At 48.1% G+C, this 13,970-nt stretch overlaps 1 protein-coding gene across 1 annotated transcript in view; it reads right to left on the bottom strand.

Annotated features, from left to right (window-relative positions):
- Positions 1-13,268, bottom strand: part of LOC108921597 (receptor-type tyrosine-protein phosphatase S-like) — a 182,902-nt gene extending 169,634 nt beyond the window's left edge. Inside the window, exon 1 of the mRNA XM_029249118.1 lies at positions 13,250-13,268. The gene's annotated coding sequence lies outside the window, so the exon portion shown is untranslated. The remainder of the gene's footprint in view (positions 1-13,249) is intronic.
- Positions 13,269-13,970: the final 702 nt, after the last annotated feature.

The following is a 13,970-nucleotide window of genomic DNA, read 5'->3' as shown; positions in this document are numbered from 1 at the left end:
TAATCAAACGGGGATGATTAGGACGACTCCGCTGAGAGAGGCTTTCTTTAAGACGTGCACAGGCTACGGCGCTCGTGCCAAAACAGCTGCTATTTAATGGCGCAATAATTCTCCCCGCTAATTAGGATCTCTCAAATTTTTAATAGCTACTGCAGTATGGATTGAATACCTACAATGACTATATAATAGAGCATAAGATACACCTCCACTCAAGAATGTGTTAGGATGGGGCGTGCGGAGAATCGACTCGGAAAGCATGCTCCACATAGTGGTGGGAGGGAAGAAGTACGCTTAGATGGAAAGTGAAGCCTGTAGATTTTCAGCTCCCCGGCTGTCTGTCTGATGCAGTTTTATTTACAGGTCGCCATGGAGAACATAGACCTGGGTGTGGGGGGTCGGGGGATACGGATGCACCTTCCCCGAGAACGCAGTCCAGACTCGGCGCTTCCTCAACCTCACAGTCGGGCTGTGGAGAAGAGTTAATTGCGGTGGGACCTCGCGGCGGTCTCTGGGGGACGCCTGTCGGCAGTGCGTGGGCCGTGCATCGGGTGGGGGGGGCTACTGCTACGAGAACAGGCGCACAGCCAAACAAAAGGATGAGTACCACACTGCCCCGCGTAAGAACACGGACACGCGGGCTACCTGGCCAATACCGCGTGGGCAGCTGGGCTCGCAGAGACGGTGCGTGTTGCCATGGTGACGTCAGCGACGGTGATGTCAGCGCCCGGAGCCGAGGCCGGCCGACTGCTCACCTCATCTGCAGACAGGGAGCGCCGGATGAGAACGCGGCTCCGATTCCCCATCAGCCAAACATATTACCCTCTACTAGCGCTATTTTACAGCAGTTAGCCACTCAGTGCAGTTTTACCGAAACCGACCGGCAAAAATTTGACGCTTTTAGACATTCAATCGCTTGAGGTCAATGACCTTGACCGACAAAGCGGTGGCGCAACAACAAGGACGGAAGACCTTAGCCGTAAGCCCAGGTCTTGTACCGCACCATTGCGCCGTGACCACACGCTCTCGTCTCCCTTCCTGCACTGGCTGACATTTCTATTGTCAGATAAAATATTTCATCTGCTCTGGGATTTGCTATTACACTTCCTGTTTTGACAAAGGGGGCACGGCAGCAGAATCGCCGAAGACCGGCGACCGCCACGCCACCCACAGCAGCCGTCGGCGCTCTCCTCCATGGGCGGTCCGCTGCTTTAAACGATAAGGCAAGCGCCGAGGGGTCCGTTAATCACTCCTGGAATCCCCTGAGCCAAGTGTTGTTTATTACCGATGACAACACCTGCAAGATCACCGCCGCCCATCCCCCGCCCCTCAGAGGAAGCCGTGTCCACATACATTGCTGTCGAATATTCGTACTGCGTTGCTTAACCGGTGTTTTCCATTTGTAGACATAGAAAACATGAAGCTTTACTATTTCCACGGCTGGAAATTTTACCGCAGCAATTCAGGTTACGTGTAATGGAAGAGGATACTAGAGCAGGGCTCCTCGCGGGGTTTCAGACGACACCTTCAAGTCGGACATCAACGTGCTAGTCCACCCCGTCGCCCGCCGTCCCAGCAGGGCGCAGGTTCGCACACGGGAGTTACCGCGTTTCACGGGAGAACCGAACCCTTTGCGCGGGTGCTCGGAGCGCAGAAGCACAAGACAAAGAGATGCGAGAAGAACACGTCACGCGCTGAATTCCAAGTGCCAGCCGTCTCTCTCCTTGGGGATCGACAGATGCACACGCGCCGCGAACAGGCCGTCGCTCGGCGCGTTATTGTGGCTCCGGTGTTATTGAACGCTCTTCAGAGTTAATAAACACAAGTGTATGTGCCAACACGCCTCGGTTAATCTCCGCTCGATCCGCCCTCAAAGGCCGGAGAACTCAGAAACGTACACTCGCCGCACACTCAGTCACTCGGGCAAAATTACCATGGAAATGGCTCAGGAGTATAATAGCATCCATGTCTTCCTATATTGTTGGACACCAAGATCCAGAGGTGTCTTTTTTTTTTTTCCCCCCCCTCAACAAACCATAGAATTGCACTTAAAAGACGTTTTCAGATCTGCAGAAGAAAGAAAACGCCACACGACTGATGAACCGAACACTAGACTTTGTTCTCAGAAGAGCTTCTGGCCTTATGTCCAGCTGAACGATGAGGAGAAGTGAATGGAACTGATTTGGTTCGATTCTTAATAGAATTATTTTTATTACTTATATTGTTTATTTCTTATTCATTTAGCTGATGCTTTTCTGCAAGCAGTTTATAATGTCGTGGCTGTACACTAAGCTATGCATGATTTACCCGTTTATACACGGGGATCATTTTTACCGTATCAGCTCAGGGTGAACACCTTGATCAACGGTACAAAAGCAGGAGTGGTGACTGGTACCCGTGTCTTTCAGCTGCAAGGTGCCCGATCTCAGCTGAAGTTAGAGCACGTGATGTAGCGGTAAAAGCTATTGTCTTCCTCATAAAGGACCCAGGTTCGAATTCCACCTCCTGCTGTAGTACCCTAACCCTAAACTGACAGTACAAATTACCCAGCTGTGTAAATGGGTAAATTAACATCAATAACTGTTCATCCTTAGGCAGAACCGCATCAGGGGGCACTTTGTCACCGCAGCCAAGACTTCAGCAATTCAGACCTTCATCGTACTCTATTTTTCATTTTACATACCACCCGTATTTCTCCATAACAAGTCCAATGCGATTTATACATACAGCAAATCATAATTCATATTGCAGGAGTAGGTTACAAATATCTAGCCTAATAGTTAGGGCCATTGCATCTGAAGGTTCTGGGTTCAATCCCCACTCCTGCTGCAGTCCCCTTAAGGTGCTCACCCTGAATTGATACGGTAAAAAAATTACCCAGCTGTATAAATGGGAAGATGGGTGTAAACTGCTTAAGTGGCTTTGGAGGAAAGTGTCAGGTAAATATGAAAATGTAATGAACGTGCGCTTTTCAAAGGTGACAGCTGGCGCCAGCGCGACGTGGGCCGCGTACGCTTCCTTCCCGCAACTTCGGAGCTGACGGCGCAGCTCAGGAAAGTTTCCAGGAAAGCGAGAGCTTTGCTTTTCCGCGTTTCTCATTACACCTGGGATCAAAACCCGAAGGCGTATTTTGAGGCCCAATAATAAAACGAGGCTCGCGGTTTCGCACGTCGGCGTTCACCCATCGCTCTTCCCATACCGCAAGAAACGAGGTTGCCGCGCTGGAACTTTCCGCAGCAGGTAACCCCGCGGTAAAGTGCAAGAAGGCTGGTTAAAGCTACCGCGCAAGTGATCCTACTAGTCTGAATTACTTCTCTTACAAGGCTCCGCAAACACAGCCCTTTGTGGCGTACTTTAATACCGAGGCATTTCATATCTTCAAGGCCGTTGTCAATGGCAACCCGGAGAACCGCTGACTGAAAATATCCCAGCCTTGCATGCCGTACAGAGATCTCCGCCTGTTTGATTCGGGCTGATCCTGCTGCCAGTCTGTGCATCGGCATCTCAGCATCCAATGATCGCGTGTGTGTCTCCAACAATACGTGGGATTACAGATTAAATCCCTTTTTTTGTTTCATTTAAATGTAAGCGTTACGCTCCCCTCGCACCAGACAGTCAAGGCTAGTCACATTTCTCACCTACTGGCGATAAAGTGTGCGCTCTTGTAATTCGGTACCTGTGTAAGTGGATTAGTGTTGTCACACCCATGCAAAAAAAAAAAAAGAAAAGATTTAAAATAATCTCATTCCTCCAGGTTCAATGGAAAACGATGCTTTGCTCTTTTTCACAGGTATACGCGTGTCCTTGTGTGACTTACTATAGTATTTTTGTGCGACTTGCTGTTGTATTTTCTGTGCACGGGTGCATCAGTCTGCCAGATTTTACCCAAGACCCCCACCCTGCTTTAAAATGTTTTATACCTATTTTTTTACTGCAGTTTCACATTTTTGCGCGATTTCTGAATTATTAATGGCAGTAGTGTTGGACGGCTGTGCTGCGCGATTCCAGCTCTCGTTAGTCGGTCGCAAATATTTGACCGCAACTGGGAAGAGAAAAGAAAAAAAAATCTGATGGTTTGAATGGAGACCTTCAGTATAATGATGGTTAAGGAGATCTGACCGTCGTCTCGGGGACCTGGAACCCAGATCTACGTCCTGCTTTATCTGGCATCCCGATCGGTTTTATCCACAGCGCATATCAATCAGGATATCAATAACTTCTGTCCTATCCTGTCCCGCACTAAAAACGGAGAGCAAGCATATTCGGAATTGGATTTTTACCCTCTGTCGGGTCAATGAAAGGTTGATCCCTGATCTGCAGCGGTAGGATTACGGACGAGTCGGCCAAGTCGGCGCTCAGGCTGGGAACGGCAGCGATGGCGCAGGCTCCACCTCATCTCGCCATCATCACTGAGCGTTAGTAGGCCAAAGTGAAGAATCGGTGTCCAAAATGACACCACCTGGGTGTATGTTCAGCTCCCAACACATACCCACACACACCACAAAGCAAGTCATAATACTAAGCTGCTTACAATTATTTACCCATTTATACAGTTGGATTTTTTTTTCTACTGCAGGACTATGAGATAATTACCTTGATCTATGATACTGCAGCAGCAGATGGGATTTGAACCTGGCACCTATGTAATTTAGAGGCGGTGGCTCTAACGCTATACCACCTGCTGCTCCCATCATGCAGCTTGTCGAGATGGGATTCTCCTCCTTATTCGCCGAGGCCTCGCCACCGTCGCGCCGCAGCTGGCGCCTCTCCGCCATCCTCTACCCCCCCATCGCCTCCCCCCGCGAGAACCTCAAGCGCTCTGCGTGTCAAGCCCCCCGATGTCGCGTCACATCCCCAGACCTCCCATTCGTAAGGCCGCGCTCATACCAGGAGCATCTCTTCCCAGTCTCCAGGGAGCCAGCAGATGGGATCCTGCTCAGCGAGACATGCTGTCACATGGCGGGGGACTGATGAATTCACGTTAATTCGATTCCGGGTGGAAACCGCCTCTCACAAACACCATCGGCCGCATGCAGCAGGAACGGAGATAAGAGCCGTGCTCTCGCAAAACACGCGCGTATCTCGACACATCGCAACTCTGGCTGATGCCGCAGCTAAATATTAATGGCGGCAGATGTAATCGGGGGAGATGCGCCCGACCTGACGTGGAAGCTAACCGTGTGTGATCCGGCCCAACCAGAAGGGTCGACCTCCCGCCCCTTTGTTCCTGCCCGTAACCGTCCTGGGCCCTGCGCTCGCTGGTGCGTGCTCCATCGGGGGCCACGGTGCCCAAGAGGGTAGCCGTCCCTCTGCCACCCTGGACCCCAGTCACGGGGAGCCCCTCACGCCACGGCTGGCTTGCAAGAGCTGCTCACGCAACAGCCTCAAGAAGCAAACAAGATCGATAAAATGAAAGCGCGCGGCAGCACGCCGTGAAATATTAATAATACGCTGCGAGTCAGTGGTTATTTTCGAGAAATTGCACACAATTATTTGTTAACTACTAGCATGAAAGAGAAGCGGAACAGAAACCAGAGGATGGAGGGTTTATCTTGGGAGCGAATATTACAGTGTATTTGAACACCGAACTGGCTGAATGAACGGGTCGAGCTGTAGGCTGCGTAATTCTATGGGGTTAAGGGTTTCCAGATGGGCCACATCAGCAGTTTGGTAAATCTAGCATGTTAAAATTAATTAAAACGTTCACATGTGGAGGTGCTTTGGGCCATGAAGCATTTAGCGTGTGACCTTTGAACCCTTAACCTTGGTCTCCACTTAGCCCACGGACGTTGTCACCGGTGACATTCAGGCGACTGGGCGGTTCCGCCCGCAGGCGGCATGTTCAGCGCTCGCACCCAGCTTGGCATTTGGGCGGATTAAGGGGCACCCGTACCCGCTAATCGCCGAGCAAATGGCGCATCACGGGAGATCCGGCTCCAACCGAGAAGCCTCTTCTATTCACAGACCTTCACCCCGTTAACACCCATCTTATACAGCAACAGAAGCCTCCCCTCCCCATACTATGGTTTTACCTACTCGTAAAGTACAGGATACAGCCGCCCTTCGAAGGAGCGAGTACAGGCCCCCCACCGCTGCTGCAGTGCCCTTGAGTAAGAGAGCTACCCTGAACTGTTATAGTAAGAATTACCCTGCTGTGTTACTAGGTAAATCACAGCAAAGTTGCAAGTGTATCATTATAATTTGCCTATTAAGATGTCGGCTTCATAAATGCTTATGAAACTTGGGTTTTCAAATCTCCTTATGGGAGTAGGCACAAGAATACAGCAATAGAATGTGCCAAAAGTATTAAAGGGGGGGGAAAAAAAAAAAAAAAAAAAAAAAAAAAAAAAAAACTTTTCAAAATTTGTTTCATTTTCCAGAAAATTATTTCAATAGCCGACAAAACCATTTTACCGAAAGAGCAATAAACTTTAAAAAAAAAAAAGAAAGTAGTGAGAATGAATAATTATTTGTAGTAACAGCAGCGTAGCATTATCTGTGAAGCTTAATGGGAAGGAAGACATTAAACCGTGAAAGTAATTTAATAGTTACTGCTTTGTAATTACGGGACTTCACATAGTGGATTCAGACTTTTTTTTTTTTTTTTTTTAAAACACTTCGGCCAATAAGATAATTAAATTATTTTTGAGTATGACATCATTCTGTCAGAAATGCTTCATCCAGTTTGACTGGTGATTGCTGAACATGGAAATAAACCATAATAAACCAGCTTTGCACTTTTTTTGTGTCTTTCGTTGTGCCTTTAGAGCCTGAAAGGAATAGAGGACTTTCGGAACTTTGTGTCGTCACATTTACATTTGTTTAGCTGATACGTTTCCCCAAAGAAAATTACAATGTTTTAGCCAATTACAGCGATTTACCTTTCTATACAGCAGGGTACTTTTAACTGGAGCAAATCAGGGTAAGCACTTTACTCAAGGCTACGGGGGCAGGAGAGGAGTTCCCCAGAAGCCGAGATCTGAGATCTCGCCCGAGTCGTCCGAATGGCACAGCCCGGCCGCGAGCCCCGCCCCCATCTCCATGGCGATTCCGCCAGGCTTCGGCCTTTTCCATCTCGGTCTGTCACCATGGCTAAAGGACCTCTCATCCACTGTATGGCTTTCGGTCATCAGACAAGCATCTCACAGGGTCACGGTGAACACGGCTAATCTCTTTAGGCTCAAGTACAGAGATCAGACTGTATAGATCAGTAACTGCTGTAATTGTATTCCTTCTGCTTGCTTTTTGGTGATTAGATTAACCGCAAGAGCAGCGCTCTCCCTCGATTTATTTATGGAGTTTTTGCTTGCTCTCCATATCTGGTTTTATTTTTTGTATCGTTTCTAGATGAGGCTTTGTATTTCATATCATTTATGTTGCCGTGGATGAAAAGGTCAGCAAAATGACTCAAATAAAATGAACAAGTGCATCTTTTTATAGTGTTTGTCCGGTGGGAGTGGGGGCTGGTGGCATGTAAATATTAGCGCCCACATGTGGGGACTCCCAGGTGACCTCTGACCTCAAGCCTGTCCCCGAGTCATGCTTTGGTCCGCCGCCCGCTTTGACTTTTTTCGGAACTTGAGACTGTAAACAGACTATTTTTAAAAAAAAAATAAATAAATAAAAAATAAAAAAAATTGCATTACTTTGGGCGAGTGCCCCCTTTACAGTGTGACTTTAATCAAAAAAATCCCAATCCATCTTTTAAACACAGGGGGCTTAATGGCTGAGTGAATATCGCTAATGAGCTTCTACATCCAGCTTTGAATTGCTGCCCGTTGCATTCTCTCAAAGGGCCTCCGAGGATGAAAATACTCTAAAGCAGAAATGTATAATCAATAATCTGTCACTTCACAAAATAAAAAAGGAACGACTCTATTCGGGGCCCCCGTACCTGCGGAGGACATGCAGAGGTCTGAATCATAAAGCGTTGTGTCAGTCTGGAATAATGTGCAAAAAAAAAAGAAAAAATTAAATATATTAGTGTTGGTGGAACATTTCACTGCTAGCTGTCTAGTAGACATCATCAAATTAACGGTATATTTAAAAAGAATCTGCCTGATACCTCAAAACTATGTTTAAACGTAATTACCATGCCAAGATCTTTATAGGAAGGGAGTGAATTCATGTTCAAAGGCGGCAATTATCGGGCCCAATTTTTGGCTGCAAACAAGGTTGATTTTATTTCTGGGTTGAATGGAGGGGATAAGGCAGAGTGCTTAGGAAGAGGGATTTTAATGAAGCTCCAGAGATAGGAACTGGAGGCTGCTTGTACACCGCAGTAGCCTAATTATAGGCAGAAAGGGAGGGGAGCACAACAACGCCGTGGTGGTTGATGGGAAGCAGAGCGACTCAAGTGAATGCGTTGGCGGTGCAGGGATGTGAACTGTTTGCCTGCACCTCCCCCCACCGACCAGCAGGGAGCGTAGTGGTTAGAACCGTTGCCTTCCACTCAAAGGCCCCACGTTTGCACGTTGTGACCATCGATCGAGGTATTTACCCTGACCTAATACAGTAAAAAAAAAAAAAAAAAAAAAAAGGGTGAGCTATTAGTAGCTGGTGTGGAAACCTAACAGTAGAAGTCGCTTTGGAGAAAAGTGGCAGATAAATGCATAAATAAAAATCAGTGTAATAATAATAATAATAATAATAATAAAATCAAGGCAGCAACGTGATCGCGGGGCAACAGGCCTGAATCACCCACTTCTTCCCAAAAGAAGAAACGTGTCCATCTGTGAATTATGAAACTCAGCTGCCGAAAGCGGCTAGCACCGCCACGCTCCCGGAACAGCGAGCGTCTCCGCTCTCCCTCGCGACGGCACGGCCGGCGTTGCGTAGGCGTGTACTTGCGAGCGAAAGAACTCGCCGAGAGGAAGCGCAGGGAGAAGGACAAAGAAGGCAAAAATGGTCTATTTTGAATCTCGATTACATCACATCCTCTCCTTCCCAGACAAGGCATTCGGAAGACGGCCCTTGAGAAACGTGACGTTCTCGCAAACCCTGATGCGGAACGCACAAATATCCGGCTCGTGACACCGAGAAAACCCCAGGAGGCCTGAGGTGTAACTCAAAGTGATTTACTCATTTACACTGCTGGGTAGTTTCTGCTGCAGTAATTTAGGATTGGTACCTTGAACAGAAGTACCGTGGCAGGCGGGCGAGATTCAAACCTGCAACCTCCGAGTCCGAAGTCCTAAGTAGCCGACGCACCGCCTGCTGCCTCCAACGGCTTTGTGGTGAACCCATTGAATTCAGGGTAATTTCTACCGAAGTAATTCAGAGTTGGTACCTTGCTTAAGGGTACTACCGAAGAAGGTGGATTCTAGCTAGAAAAGGTGATTAACAGCTGCACCCCCTGCTGTTCCCCAGGCTACCTTCTTGTTTGGAGCATAGTATGTGCGGTAAGGAGTGTGTATCCATGCTGCCAAAGCCCCGGCAAAAGACCAGAAGGGTTCCCTTGGGAAATCGGTCCGCTCATCACTCACGGACCGTTCAACGGATGCCTTTTCCAATGAACAGCACAGTGATGTCGAACCCCCAGCTCTATATGCTAAAATGCTGGACAATCAAATTACGAAGGATGCTTCCATAGCCTTGCTGGAAGCCCAGGCCTAGAGAAACCGAGCGGATTGACTGCGTGCGGATGAATGACACGTAGATGAACCCCCGCCCCACCCCGCTGCAGTCCCGTACCTGGCCCGCGGGAAAGGGACGCAAACCTCAACACAGCCGATCCAGGGGAGGAGAACAGCTGGCTGTTAATTGCTGCTTGTTGTGATTATGCCATGAACAAATGAGCTGTCAGTCTCAGCGAGGGGTTCCGACCTGTGTAAAATTCCCCTGAAACCGCCGCTGCTGAGGCTACGGAAGCCATACGGTTCCGTTGCTCTTTGAACGACGCGGCGTGGAGCTCAATCTGGTCGCCAGGCGGTGCAGTCATAAAGGAACCGGAGTTGCGCGAAAAGCAGCTGTAACCACTACGCCATCTGCTGCCCTGATTTAAGTCTGGAAATGAGTCATTCTGGATGAAAGCGTGGATGAAAGTAATGGCAGTATATGGCGAACAAGCAGTCACACGGGTCCCGTCGTGTGTCAGAAAACAGCGGTTCACCCATAGCGCCGCTGGCATCGGTCTTTCAGAAGGCTTATTACAAGGTATCTAATCTTCAGTAATAGCTAACAGAACATGTCATTATCTAAAACACTTATATGGAGGACGGAGGGATTTGCACAAGACGAGTGACGGCCGAAGCTATGAAACGAAAGAAGTCGATGGTCGTCCTTTCAAACGTAAACGACGAGGGCCGACCGCTCAGATTCCAGACGACCACAGAGCTGCATCGTGTGACTGAAACCTCAACCGCTTGCAGGCCTCACTGTTGGACTCCGAGGTCCGGCACACACGCTCGTTTCCCTCCTGGACCCTCAACAGCCCCTTATTATATGCCTCGATGGGCAGATCCGTCCCCATTTCCTGGTTTACGGCTCATCTGAGGACAGCGGCGGAACGCGCGGCTCTGCTGGCCGTTCAGAGCTGGGGTTCGGATCAGTCCAATTACGCAACTAATTAACTTGTTTAGAGCGCAAGTGAACCGAAACTGGGAGGTCTCCGCAGCTGCAGTGCAGGGAGACGGGGAGGTGTGTGAAGATCTGTCACTTCGGTCGTCCCGTGTGCTTCATGCTGTAGCACAGCGTTATCACCAACCTGAAGCGCAAGCGCTCCTCGACCTACAGCGACGTTCCGTTTTGACAGCCTCATCAAGTCGACGGTCGTAAATCGAAAACCCCCTTATACCGTATTAAGTAAACCATAACGATATATCAAAAATTAACACGCACGAACGTTATGTTCTATAAAAATGCTTTGTTGCATGTTTTTACAAATTCATGTTAAATATAGAATATACAGTAAACCACTTTCATTTCTAAGTCGGTTTTCTTTCGCTTTTTCTTTTCTGCAGGACTAGAACGCCTTTTTCGCTTAATAGATATTGTGTAAAAAATAAGTAAAAATGTAATACGAAACAAAAGGATCTGTTAACAAAAGCTGACGGAGATCAAATAGTAACATACGGGGGCAGTCAATGTCACGATACAGCAAACGGAGTGGTCGGTGTTGGACGTTACGACAAAACGTCACATTATACAATATAAGGTTAATGGGGTGGTCGCCCTAAGTCCTGGTTATTGTACATCATGTGCGTAGTAAGTTGAAGACCACCTGTAAAATGAAAATAAAATTATGCATCACAGTGCAAAATACGGCCAGAAACCAAGGACAACCGTGGAAAAGTTTCAAAAAGGCACTAACCTCAGCCATTGTGCAATCCGGACGACTTCCTCCACATCACAGCCCTTTAGATGTTGTTACCAGGAGCCCAAACTGATGGAGGCCTAACCCATTAGCCAAATGGTGCTCACATTAAAAAAGGCATTCCTAACGCTTCACAGGAAAAGAGCGTTGCCATGGTTGCTTATTTTTTAATTATGTCCATTTCAACTAAGTTAATGACACATAAGCGGGGAAAACACACCATTGTCACTGCTAGAGAAACCACATCTATCCTTCACGAACATGAGCCTCGTTCCTAATGTCACACGCTTGTCTAGAACACCCAGTGAGACACCGATGGACAAGCTCGACAAAGAAAACAACAAAAGGATCTGCCAATACCCGATGCGTGAATGGCTGCCATTAAATCCGACCGCAGTTCCAATGGTTCCGTTATTACGTGGTCCTCTAAAGGAAAGACCGTTGGAGAATCTTGCGATGTGCTTCCCTGAGGCTCCGTGTTAAAAGGTTAAACTTGAAAACAGTCCCAGGCTGAAGTTGAGGATAATGGAGTTTGACTGTGTCGCCCGTTCCGCTGAAGAGCTCCAGAAAACAGGAATCATTTCGAAAAGCGGAGCTCATACCCCTCCCTTTGGTCCCTTAATTTCCTACCCCATGCAGTGAACGCTGTTATGATTATGTACCTGCAGGAGGAGTAAAATATTTATTGGTAAGGCAAGCCAAACATAATTACAATGTTTGGTACAGACTTACGATGGTATTAATGGGTTCGACAGGTGAACGCTAACGAATAATTGGCACCGGGCTAAAACGATGGCAAGAACTTTTAAGAAAGCGGGCCTGTGTTCAATTCTCTTCTGGAAGGGTGCCGAGCTCTAGCTGTGCATTAGTCAGAAGGGCACTGGGCTGGAGAATGCTAAGAGAATGAGGAAGGCAGGATGTCTGGAGAAGATGTGACCACCACCAGTGATCTCAGTATCACGGGACTGTAGGAGACCTGATGAGAGCCTCTCCTTCATGGAGCATGCGCTGGAGATTATGGTTCCAGTACTTTCAATGAAGCGGATGTTTGTTCACATGTCAATCAGCGCCACCAGGGAACTTGTGTGACCTGACCTTGATCAAAAGCAAGTCCAGTCAAAAACAGCCTCATTGAGCCAAATTGTGCTCATTATTCATCCATTCCACTCCATGTCTCAGACTACAGAAACTAACTCTGCTGTTTTGAGATTCTCCGAATAAGGTGACCAAGGTCCCCTCAAAATCTCACAGGGTCAACCTGTGTGGACAGCATGCGGACTCATGAAGGCCGTGTGTTTCAGAGGAAACATACTCGTTCTTTGCGTTTTCCGTGTACTTTTTCGATTCCGGACAAGTACCGATCCACCGCTCTGCCTAACTCCACAAGGACACTCATACAGACAGTAACCACAAACCGCCATGTCCGTTTAACTCAAGTCCAAATGGCTGTAATCAATTTTTATTAGCTGCTGTCATACTGTCAGCCAAGTTGTAGCACTGGGCAACATGTTAAAGAATGCGAAAAATATTAATCAACCTATTTTTGTTTAATACCTTTCCGACCCGTGTCCCATTTTGTCAGGGCAGATTGTGCCAACACATCTTAATCTCCCCGCAACGAGTCGGCCTCATCTGTGCTCTAAGGAAATGGGACATTTGGAAGCGATGCACTCAAGGGGGCGGAAAAATTAAGTACATCGGTCATCCTAACACATCCGAAAACAGCAGTTCCAAAAAGACCAAAGTGCGCTCACAAATCTACAGCTCATTCGCCCTGGAATTAATCAGCTTCGGTCATCGCCGGAGACCTAGATTGAAATACGCTGAAGGACTGCCAGATCATTAACATGGATGACCGACTGGGGGGAATGTGCACTTGGCGGTTCGTTTTCGGCTTTCTCCCCACTGGATTATCCTTTGTACTGCAGACATGCTCACCGTTCTGACTTCCAGAGCTGATTATTTCACTGGAGTTCATTTCCCAAACGAGGAGGCCGCGGCGGTATCCAGGAAGTGTCTCACGCAGCGGGAAGTCAACACGTAAGATGTTTTCGGTTCCTGTGGAAAACGAAGACCAACACAAATGAAAATAAAAACCGGAATGCCGATTCCCACCCAGAATGATCCTCTCTGCTTCAAAATCTGAAACGAAATGAGAGGAAGCCCCCCCAGGTCCGGGTGTTCCCACGTGCCAGTCTGGGGTGTCGGAACTCACAGGCCATGATTTAGTCGTTAGGATTTAATTACGTGCTGACAGCTGGCTAGCAGCAGTCACCTGGGATGCAACGGGACCCGACACGACTCATTAAGGAGTCCCAATTAAGGAAGACTGCCAATCCAAAGGAAATCCGTCTTGATTTTCCGGCCGGGGATCATGCTCTTCCAACGGGCATTCCTTTCTTACCCTTCCGTTGTCCGCTTTCATCATTCCTCTTAAGCCGCACAAGAGGCTCAGACATATCTCAACACTCACCATTGGGCTGTTCCATAGCAACGTCAGACAAACACTCAAAGCATGTAGGGGGTGTGTAGGGAAGTGTGTAATAAACATATGTGATGACCATTGTCAGAAGGACTGAATTTGCGTCGGATCCTATGGAGCATCAACCGCTGGGCAGATGAACGAGGCTCCCGTTTGTCATTACGGCCTTCACCGCGC

The sequence above is a fragment of the Scleropages formosus genome, chromosome 25 (assembly GCF_900964775.1).
Source record: "Scleropages formosus chromosome 25, fSclFor1.1, whole genome shotgun sequence".
NCBI lineage: Eukaryota > Metazoa > Chordata > Actinopteri > Osteoglossiformes > Osteoglossidae > Scleropages > Scleropages formosus.
This window is presented reverse-complemented; position numbering and strand designations above follow the sequence as displayed.